This window comes from Orbicella franksi, chromosome 7 (genome assembly GCF_964199315.1).
Source record: "Orbicella franksi chromosome 7, jaOrbFran1.1, whole genome shotgun sequence".
In the NCBI taxonomy this organism is placed as follows: Eukaryota; Metazoa; Cnidaria; class Anthozoa; order Scleractinia; family Merulinidae; genus Orbicella; species Orbicella franksi.
In genome coordinates this window covers 22057333-22068065 of record NC_138151.1, presented here as the reverse complement: position 1 = coordinate 22068065, position 10733 = coordinate 22057333, and the positions used below count along the sequence as shown (strand labels likewise).

The 10733-nt window shown below is 38.8% G+C and overlaps 1 pseudogene; it reads left to right on the top strand.

The window, feature by feature from the left end:
• Window positions 1-2850: 2850 nt before the first annotated feature.
• Window positions 2851-10531, top strand: LOC145493659 (uncharacterized; annotated as a pseudogene).
• Window positions 10532-10733: the final 202 nt, after the last annotated feature.

Genomic DNA, 10733 nt, shown 5'->3' with positions numbered 1-10733 from the left:
AAAGCCACAAGTGCAGTGATTGCAATGAAGAACTTAAGACCATGAACAGTTGGAGAAGTGAGAAGACTCATGGGTCTACTTGGTGTGTACCGTCACCATATCAAAAACTTCTCACAAACAGCAAAACCCATTTATGATCTTGTCAAGTGGGGACTCAATTTGGTTGATGACAGGGAGCTCCATCAGATAGACATTCCTTCACAAGCAGGCTGCAATCAAGTAAAAGTGGTGGATATAGTGAGAGCACAGAAAGAAGACCCTCACATTGTGCACATCCTGAAAGTCATCAAAGCAAACCAGAAGCCGATAGTTGGGCAGAAACAAAAAGAACTGCCGTTGGTTTGTAAGCTCCTGAATGAGTGGCACAAACTTCATGTAGACAAGAAGAGTGATATCCTGTATCGTAATCAGAAGATAGTTCTCCCACAGAAACTGCGATGCACTGTATATCGTGAACTTCATGAAGAAATGGCTTATCTTGGTGTCGAGAGGGTGCTAGCATTGGCTTGTGAGAGATTTTATTGGCCTCACATGAGGAGGGATATAGACGACTTTATCCATCATACATGCCACTGTCTGAAACAGAGACGCCCAAATCTACCAACAAGAGAGCCATTACAGCCAATTGTCACAACAGGTCCTCTTCAAATGCTCTCCATTGACTTTGTACACCTAGAGCGGAGTTGAGGGGGCTTCGAGTACATTCTGGTTGTGGTAGATCACTTTACTAGGTATGCTCAAGCTTACCCAACGAAGAACAAAACCGCTGTTACTGCTACAGACAGGATCTTCAATGACTTTATCCTGCATTTTGGATTTCTGAAGAAGCTCCATCATGACATGGGAGGGGAGTTTGAAAATCGTTTGTTCAAGCGGTTAGAGGAACTTTCTGGAGTTATGCATTCTAGAACTACCCCGTATCACCCACAAGGAAACGATTCGATCGAACGGATGAACCACATGCTACTAAATATGCTGCGAACTCTACCTGAAACTTGCAAATCAAATTGGAAGGACCATGTGAACAAGCTCATTCATGCATATAATTGCACTGTTCATTAGTGAACAGGTTATTCTCCATTTTTCCTGTTGTTTGGTCAAAGCCCATGACTACCAATTGATGCAATCTTTGACCTCCAACCAGAAATGGGAGCCAGATCACATGCTGAGTATGTGACCAAATGGAAGACTGCCATGCAAGAAGTTTACTCACTCGCATCAAAATCTGCCACAAACAATGCCATTAGAGGAAAAAGGAATTATGACTAACAAGTGAGATCTTCAGCACTGCAAGTGGGAGATCGTGTCCTAGTCCGCAACCTCACCCCTCTCGGTGGACCTGGAAAGCTCAGTGCCTTCTGGGAAGATAAGATTCATGTGGCGATTGCAAGAAAGGGGGAGGGAAGCCCTGTGTATGACGTGAGACCAGAATCAGGCCAGGGACAGAGTCGTACGTTATATCAAAATCTGTTACTTCCTTGTGATCATCTTCCGTCTAAATAGTGGCAGGAGCTTCCTGCCAACACCAACACTTAATCATTGCGATGACAGTCAGCAGCTGATACAGGATGAGCATAGCTATGGAAGTGACAGCGATGATGACCTTCCCAACATTTCACACCATTACGTATCACTGGGACATGATGGCAATGATCAATCCCACATACAGGTACAGTCTGCAAGCAAAGAAGCAGCGGGAGCAGAACCAGACTCCCCAAATGTTAATTCTGGTGAGGTGTCAGGCCAAATGGAGGCAAGTGTTACCATCACTGACTCTCCTGATGAAGTACCAAGGACGGAAAACCCTCAAGCCATTTGTGGAGAAACAAGCATGGAAGAGGATGCTAGTAACCAAGGTCGCCCAGCAGACATGACAAGGACCCAAACGGCTAATGCATGACAGTCCAGGAAACCCAACTTATGTACGAGAGATTAATACAGGACCACCTACCGTATTAAACCAGGTTGGAATACCACCGCCAGTACCCTATATACCTGCGCCACCACTAAACCACTATGGTATGCTGCCACCACCAGTGACCGGTTTAACTCCATCTGCGGTACCCATGATGTTCTGGAGGGCAAATACGATGATGCCTTATGGGATGCCCTATCCAGCAGTGCCTCAGTTGCCACAATGGGAAGTGCCATATCAGCCATTCCAGTACAGATAGACAATAACCCGTGAACTACATTCTTGTTACTCAGAGAACTTACAAACGAAAATTTAGTTTTCTTTTGTGTATTTAAACATTTGTTTTATGAATGCTGAGAGAACTATCCAGAGATGGTCTTTGTGATACGGAATAATGAACATTCGTATGGACAGATGAATTGTGATAGTTAGTGGTCTGTAAGGAGCTGGGCCTGATCACCCCACTCTAGGATTTATGTGTTGAACAATCCTAATACACAAGCCACTGTTGTAGAAGAATATTTTGTATTGCATACTAAATGTCACGGATGACATTTCTTTTTCAAGTTAGGGGGAAGTGTTAAGTAGTGAAATTACATTGTTTCCTAGAGGAATTTATGTTAAGTGTCAGGTGTTCGCACAGCAAAGGACTGGACATCCTGGTAGATGTTATATGATGTAAGCAAAAAACCATGTGCTAGAGAATCGAGCGATAAAACGTTGTGAAGAGATAATCTTATGTTCAGTTGACAAAGAACCTGGAAAACCTGAAACCATGTGGATATTCTATGTAACAATAACGTCAAGTTCAGAGAAAACAAGAAAGCCTCAAGTGAAAAAAACAAGGAAGACAAAGAGAAAAGGAAAAGTAAAGCAGCACAAAAAAAGTGAGATCTGAAACTGCAGAGACCCAGTCCATTAGCATTGGTCAGACAATGTCCCTTGACATGAAATTGCTCCTTCATGGGAATGACATGAGCAGACCTGTGGAATTCAGCATTGCTGTTGAACCAGAAACTACGTTCAAGAGCTTGAAAAGCCTGATTGCACCACCAGACAATCAGTTCTTGGTTGTTAAAGGACAAGAGTGGAAAATGGATGAATATGGAAGAATATGTGACGACTGGTCAACCAATGAGCTAGTGGCCATATTTGAAAAGATAAACCCTAATCGAAGGCTAAGTAATTCAAACAATTACAGTTGCTGTTACATTGTATATTCTGCCATTGGTTGCTGTTAGATGCTGCCAATCCACTGTACAACCTACTTACCAAATACAGTTTACTTACTTACTTACTTAGTACTTACATTAGACGTTTGCTTCCTCATTTTATGCCTTTCTGTGATGCAAACATTTTCAGCACGAAAATAATAAGTGGATACCACCTGTGGATGCTAAACATGGCCGAGTGTAAGTGTTTCATGCCTAATAAAATGATGTGCATTCATTTCTAAATCAATTAAATATGTGGAGGGAAAAGGGATTTCAGTTGTGACGAATGATCTTTCATTCTACATGACACAGGAACTAATTAAACTGTTTTGACTCGATTTTTCAGTGTTCAGTAGATACAGTAGCCCTGTAAATGTTGCCCTAAATGAAGAAGAGTCTCCAGCTGTGGATGAAGATAATCTCAACAGCAACTATGTCCCAAGCAATCAGTCGGAGAAGGATAAAAAAGGTAACTTAAATTAATGTTTTTTCCACTAAGACTTTTGAACCGCTGTATAGTGCTCTTGCATGGCAAATTAACTACTTAACTTTGGTTAATGGTGTGCCAAACCTAACACTGCACAGGATTCAAAAAGTTGTTGATGCCCACCTTAAAGCCCAGTAATTCCATTGTTAAGTATTATTAACATTTGCATCAGAAACTTTCAACTGATGTCATGGCAACATGATTATCGTCAACTTTATATCCTTAACAGAAGATTCTGAGCTGCAAAAGTACTTTCTTAAGATAGCGGGACAAAACAAGACACACAGGATATTTACTGGGCCACATTCTGACATTGTGACATTTGTGTTGACAGATTACACCTTAGATACAAGACGTGACTTTAATATGGGGTGAAAAGATTGGAAGGAATTCAAAAGTTAGTCGAATCTACATTAAAATTTACTCTTGCCAGTAACAGGAACAAACTTCTCTAAAGAATTAAAATCATTGTTGCAGGGTTTTTAAATTCGAATATTACATGAGCAATACAACATTCCAGGAGGTTTTAGGTGACGGCTGAATGACGTCCAATTTGATATTTTTCATAACAACTAGATGCTCTAAGAGCGTTTACTCGGGCTTCGTACCCCCAGTATCAAATCATACTTTACGAAAATGTGAAAAAGTAAAGAATCAAGAAATTTTAGCACAAGAGTTCCGCTTAGATATTTACTATTCAAGTTGTTTCCTTGAGTATCCTCCTAATCTAAGAGCAAGTCGTGAGTTTAAAATATTTTGGTTCAAGAATGAAGCACAGCTGTCTACGCATTTATGAAGAACTTGTTTGCAAAGAATGTTCCTGGTCTTTTTACAACTTATGGCGATTACATTGTACATCCTAGCAGAAATTGTACAAAGTTCGTTTCCTGGTCATGGCGATCCAAGTAAATTGTGTAGCTGAACATCTTTGCTGTGTTGCGATCTTAAACCCTTTTAAAGAGTTGTATCTCCTTTCAACAGTGAATAAATAAACTCCTTTGCGAAAACAACAGCCCTATGACAAGGCGCAAATTGCATTGCACACAATTTGCATAAACTTTCAAGTTGTGTTTTTTTGTGGATAACTTTTGAGAATTTGTGACCTTTAACGCACTGTATGAAAACATTTTTAAGCTACACAATTTTATTGAATCAAGGCAGGAGAATTTTTAAAATGGAACTCATTTGTAAGGGAAGATGCAACATTCTGTTTTACCATTTATTTTAGTTTTATACTCGTCTAGCTTATGCCACGCAACATGATTTTCTTTAGCAGTCAGACACAGTTTTCTGAAAGAATTGGCAATTGCTAAGACTGCTAAAGATATTTGAACTACTAGTGAAATAAACTTGGCTAAACTATCGTCAATGCAGATTTACCTTAGGACTTGGCAAGAACATTAATGGTTCGTCGATAATCTCGCACAATTCCCTGCACAATTGAAGTTTTAATTTTCCCGCACAATTTGCTTTGAAAATCACATTATTTTTTTTCCTGCACCCTACTAGAAAGCCAACTAACTTGGAGGTGAGATATTAAATTCAAGTTACCAAAAGTCTTATCTTTACAAATTTGGAGATCGATGTGTTTTGCGTTGTGCAAGAAGCAAGTCGTATGTCTTTAATAAGCTACCAGTCCAAAAACGTTTTCGTGTCTAGCTCATTTTATTGTAATATGATTTGTTTTACTGCAATGTTCTAAATAATGACAGCAGTAGCCACATGCAGCCATTGACTGCCTATTTTTTTGTCAGTGTTTTCATAGTTTGAACTCATACTGCAATCAGTTCAGTCGTTATCTCACGAGAATGTTTCAAGGGAACTTTGCTTACCTGGCTGGCTTTCAAGCAGCATGATTAGAGGACCGACCATTCCCGAAAACGGTCGACATCTTCATATGCGAGATGTACACAGAAGGCGTGATTCTCACCAAAACTTTCTTCGCAAAACACCCCGTTCTGTCACAAAGAGCGAGCAATGTCGCGTTCTCGTCCCCAGTTTCTATGGTCTACGCATGGAACGCCTAGGACCATGACCCCCCTTTTGGCGACCAAAATGCTTGCATTTTATGACTCGCACTTTCTTACAGAAGCCCGAGTAACAACAAACAGTAGCTTTTGCAAAGGATTGGAATTAAGTACATATATATTCTTTCCCAAATTAATTTCCAAAATATTAAGTAAACTAATGGGCAGATAAAAAAATGTAAACGGTGGCTGTAAAATCTGTGATTTTTAAAATAACTTCAACAGATTGCAAAATAACACATGATGATGGAACTCTGCTTCACACTATAAAACAGATGCCTTGTTAAAAATCAAAATTTTGCTTGCTGTTGTCACAATTGACACAGTTAAACATCACCAATAGCACAATACAATGCTGAAACTTTTTCAGAAGTGATTACAACTGGTGTACTTTGACACATCTGGTTTGAGAGCTTTAATACTAATCAAATTTTAAGCTAACGATAAAATTTTGAAAACTGACTTGGTTCTATATCACGGTGGGCACCATTGATCTACTAACTTCTTTGTTTCTGTAATTTTCCAAATAACTTCTGTTAGTATTAACTTTGAGACTCCACAATCAGTGCTTTGTTGGATATTTAGGACTATGCTCCTGCTGTCTCTGATTACGCCTTGAGACATCCTTGCTTTCATCTGTCGAAGAGAGCACATGGAAAACAGTGCCTTTAACTTTGTTTCCGTAATTTTCCACATGACTTCTGTTCGTATTAGTTGAGACTGCACAGGTGTGTTTTGTTGGATATCATGGACTGATGCTCCTGTTATTCCCTGGGTAGCTTTCATGCTTGCTTTTCTAGCCTTTAATCAATCAAAATCTTCCATTCGCACATAATCACAATTCCTTGGGTCTCTGATCTTACCTCCGACTACAATTCCTTGCGCGTGTGTGCTTTATATGCACGCTATTACGGACAAAATCTAGATCCCGGTGAAAGCTAGAGGTTTGACTGGAAATGACTCCAGCTATTACAGACTCTCGCTGATACAGAATTACGGACACTTTCATGTGACAATTTTATTGTTTTGACTCTCCATAAAGCGCACACGACGTACTTCTCCTATAACATGATTATGTAAAATTACAGTCTGCTGTTCTCACTTTATCATTCGTTAAAATACACTTCAAAAGACTTCTGGAATGTTTATTTTCACATCAATTCGTTTTTTGTCTGCGCAATAGTCCTTGCTAATCACAGACATTGTCTATGTTATTTATTGCAAGTTAAGGATACTATTTATCTCACATCCTGCTGTTATGGACTCTCACTATTTAATTACGGACACTAAACGACATCCACGAGTGTGTCTGTTCAGTATTGACTGTATTTATAGCCTGGGTAGGTAGCATTTTTGTTGGAGTTTTGAGCGATGGACCTGTGAAAAATGAGCAGGTCTCATTTTTGCCACATCTATGTTCATCAAGCGTCGAAAAACCGCCAGCTACACTGATCTAGAAGCTATTAAAATATTATCAGTACAAGATGGCTGACATAAAGCTATCGCACAATCACAATTTAAAGTAAAGGTGCTGGGCTGATAAAGAAAAGTGAGCAAATCAAAACCGTTATTACACAGCTCATGTTAGACTTTCTCAGCAAAAAGAAATTGAATTATTGCAAATTAAAAGTACGTTTTCCATATTTTTAACGCTGTCACTTTGTGAACAATGAACTCAACGTATTAATGATAATCTCTGTTCGCTGTTTATTTATCTCTATTAGGAATTGGAAGGTATGAAAATAACCTGGAAAAAGATGGACAAAATCCTCCAGCAAGTGTCCGAGATGACAACTCAGCTTCATCAGCTCTCTGATGCTGTAAGAAAATTTGAGAAATGCAAAGCCTGTAAAAGGAAATACAACAGATCAGTAGATGATGGAGAAGTTCGTTTTGAGGACAAGCCATCAAGTCTTGAATTAACACCTCCTCTCTCAGTCTCGCCACCACCAAAAGGTCTGCCCTCAAACAGTCCACTTTCATGTTCAACACCTTTGCCACTGGAAAAGACCCCCACTAGAAAGCAGACTAATGACACCACAGTGTTAATTGGCTCATCAATGTGGGGAGTATATGCATGTGCCACAGCAGAAAGTTGAAAAGCTCTCAAAGAGCACACCCAAACTATTTGCCCTCAAACTGTTCGAACTTGTGTTCAGCAGGGAAGAGGTGAAGATGGGGAGTGTGGAAGGAAAAGCCAATAAAATGTGCAAGCTGGACCCAAACTGATTGGCAGCAGTGAAAGAACATACAGAGAGGATGTTCTCTGCAGACGATAATTCTGTCACAGGGGAACAAGTTTGAACCCACTGGACAGACATTTTTAAAACTTTGCAAGAAGTTGCATCTTGTCATGCTTATCATAATTTGACAATAAAAAAATGTGGGTCACCGAGCTTACTTTAGAGTTATAATCACTAAAACCTAAAATCAATGGTGTTCACAATTCATTCACAGAGTTGTTGTCACAAAGAAGGAACTGTTACGATTTTATTATCAAACTAGCTAGCAATTGCGTTTATTCCAGGGAATCAGACTCCATAGATCATACCTTTACTATGTGCCAGTTCAAAAAATCCTTTACTCAAGATGTATTACAATGGTTTAATGTAAATAATAAATCTAATTTCATTCTAAATGCTGAAGATGTTCTCTTTGGCCTTTTTTCTACATGAAACACACTAACAAAGAAATTGAATCATACTCTTCTCTTCTTGCGCTATCATATTTATAAATGTAAGCTCCAGAATAGCTCACCAAACCTACAGATCATTGATCTTATCAATAACATAAAATACAAGTATAAAATCGAAAAGATTGAATAATGTTTTACAATGCAAAGTTCCTCTTCTTCTCCTTATTTCTTTTTCTCTAGGTAGATTTTAAATAACAATAAGGGAAATACTGTAAATTAAAACACTTAGAATATATGTTTAGATTTGTCAAAAAATGTAAGTAATGTTAGTGTTATTGTTATGGGTTTGTAAAGTTTTTTGTGTGCAAAAGCAATAAAAATGTGAAAAAAATATTGGTGTTTTTGACCAGTTAAACTGCTGCCACGGCAACCTTTTATGCCATTAATATTACCACTATTGGTTCACCAATGGCTGGGCATTTACATGATACTAGTATTGTACATGTAGTATCACTTGACAAACAGAGGAAGCATCCATCTGTCAAAGTGTAGCTGTTGGAAAAGTGCTGGAAACTGTTGCCAGCCTCCTTTATTAAGAAGGGTCTGAAACAAGTCTAACAGAACATATAAACATTAAGGAATATATTGAAAATGAATATTCAATCAATTGAAAATGAATATTCAATATGCAATCCTAAAGTTGTCCTATACTAACTTTTATAGTCCATCAAATATTTTCGCTCGCACAACTGTTCTAAATGCAATGCTTAACTGAATATGCCCCAGATAACACTAGGGAACATCTGAGTGATATTTCTTAATTTCCAAAACTACGGGTGTCATTAAAATAGTTAAAGGATAATAAGCACAACAGCCTCCGTTTGGTGCAAAAATATGGTCCGATTTTTGTCCTTAGACATCTGTTCCTAAAAGTTCACAGTTTTACTCTAACCACGGTCTCGTGAAACTGTTCGCTTCTCAGATCAGACAGAGTCCAAGCATATCTTGGCTCCAAATGGAGGCTATTTTTTTAAATGTTTTAACACGAAGAGGGGGCTATAGCTTATTTATTCTTCTGTTGCATGCATGCTTGATGTACGACATGCGGTGACATTGCGATATGAACATGGACAGTAAGAATGCACAGAAACAATGAGTGCAGATGTCCTTTAGTGAAAACCCTGAAAATAGGGTGGACTCGAAGCTTCCGATAAGTTTTCTGGGGAGGTGAAACTGGGTATATCGAAAACCATTGATACCAATGTAAATTACATTGTGAGATACTTAGCCAATCATTATGAATACCCTCAGACATCCACTCAATTTCTAACAAGCCAACTTGTGTGTTATTCCTGAGTACATACCATTAACAAAATATATGTACATATAACATACACGACTTTTTGTCCGTGAATCTGCTTTCGTCTGTAACCTTCCTTATGTACATGGGAGGTACAATTGACAATTATTGCACTATTTAGATACTGACAGAACGCTCTCCGTTATTTTTCTTTAGTGCAGGGAAAGAGCATTTTCCCTACAGCACAAGTGGACGAGTTATCAAGCATCTCTCTATTCCCATATTGAAACCAGTAACAACAATGAAAGTGAAGTTAACGAAGTTGACAATGATGATGAATGGATGAGAAAACTTCCGAAACATCCCAAGGTGAAGACAACAGCTGTGGCAAAAGTGAGGATGTCAAGAATGATGAAGAATACCAAGAAAGCAAAGATGACAAAAACAATGGAGGACGAGAAAAAAGGGAATGCCCTGTTCCATCCTGTGACAGCAGGGTTGTTCATCTTTCTAGACACCTTAGAAATGTCCACAAATGGAGTAAAGTGCATGCAAGGATGGCAGTATCAAGATTGGGTTTGCGCAAGAAGTATCCGTTTTCGAATGAAGAAAAGGCTAAGGCTGGAAGTCGAAAAGTCAAAAAGGAAACCACCAAAAGAAGATGTCAAAGGAAACATTGCCACAAGAACAAAATTTGACCCCTCAAAGGCTGCATGACCACCACTAACAGACTTCCCCAACATCTTCAAAGATTTCATAAAATGCACCGCACTGATGCCAAGTATACAAAAGCTCTTTCAATGGCAAAGAAAATTTCATATGAGAAACGTCATGTATTCCTGAGAATGAAACAGGCAAGACAAAGAGATCAACAGTGGGATGGTGACGAGTCAGCTGTAATGTTGGTAGATGGTGAAACTGCAATAAGCGTAAAAAACTCTCTTGGCCTTTAATAAACAACTCCACAAAACAAAACGGCGTGGTACAAAGAGTGTGCATATGAGCGGCGTAGATGCAAATAGTGTGGATACAAACAGCGTGGATACAAACAGCGTGGGTTGAAACTAAAACAGTAAAAGAGCAAAAGTTACAAGTTGCGACTAAGCTAAATTCGAATAAAGAAATAACAAAACTGCAAAACGAGGACTGTGAATT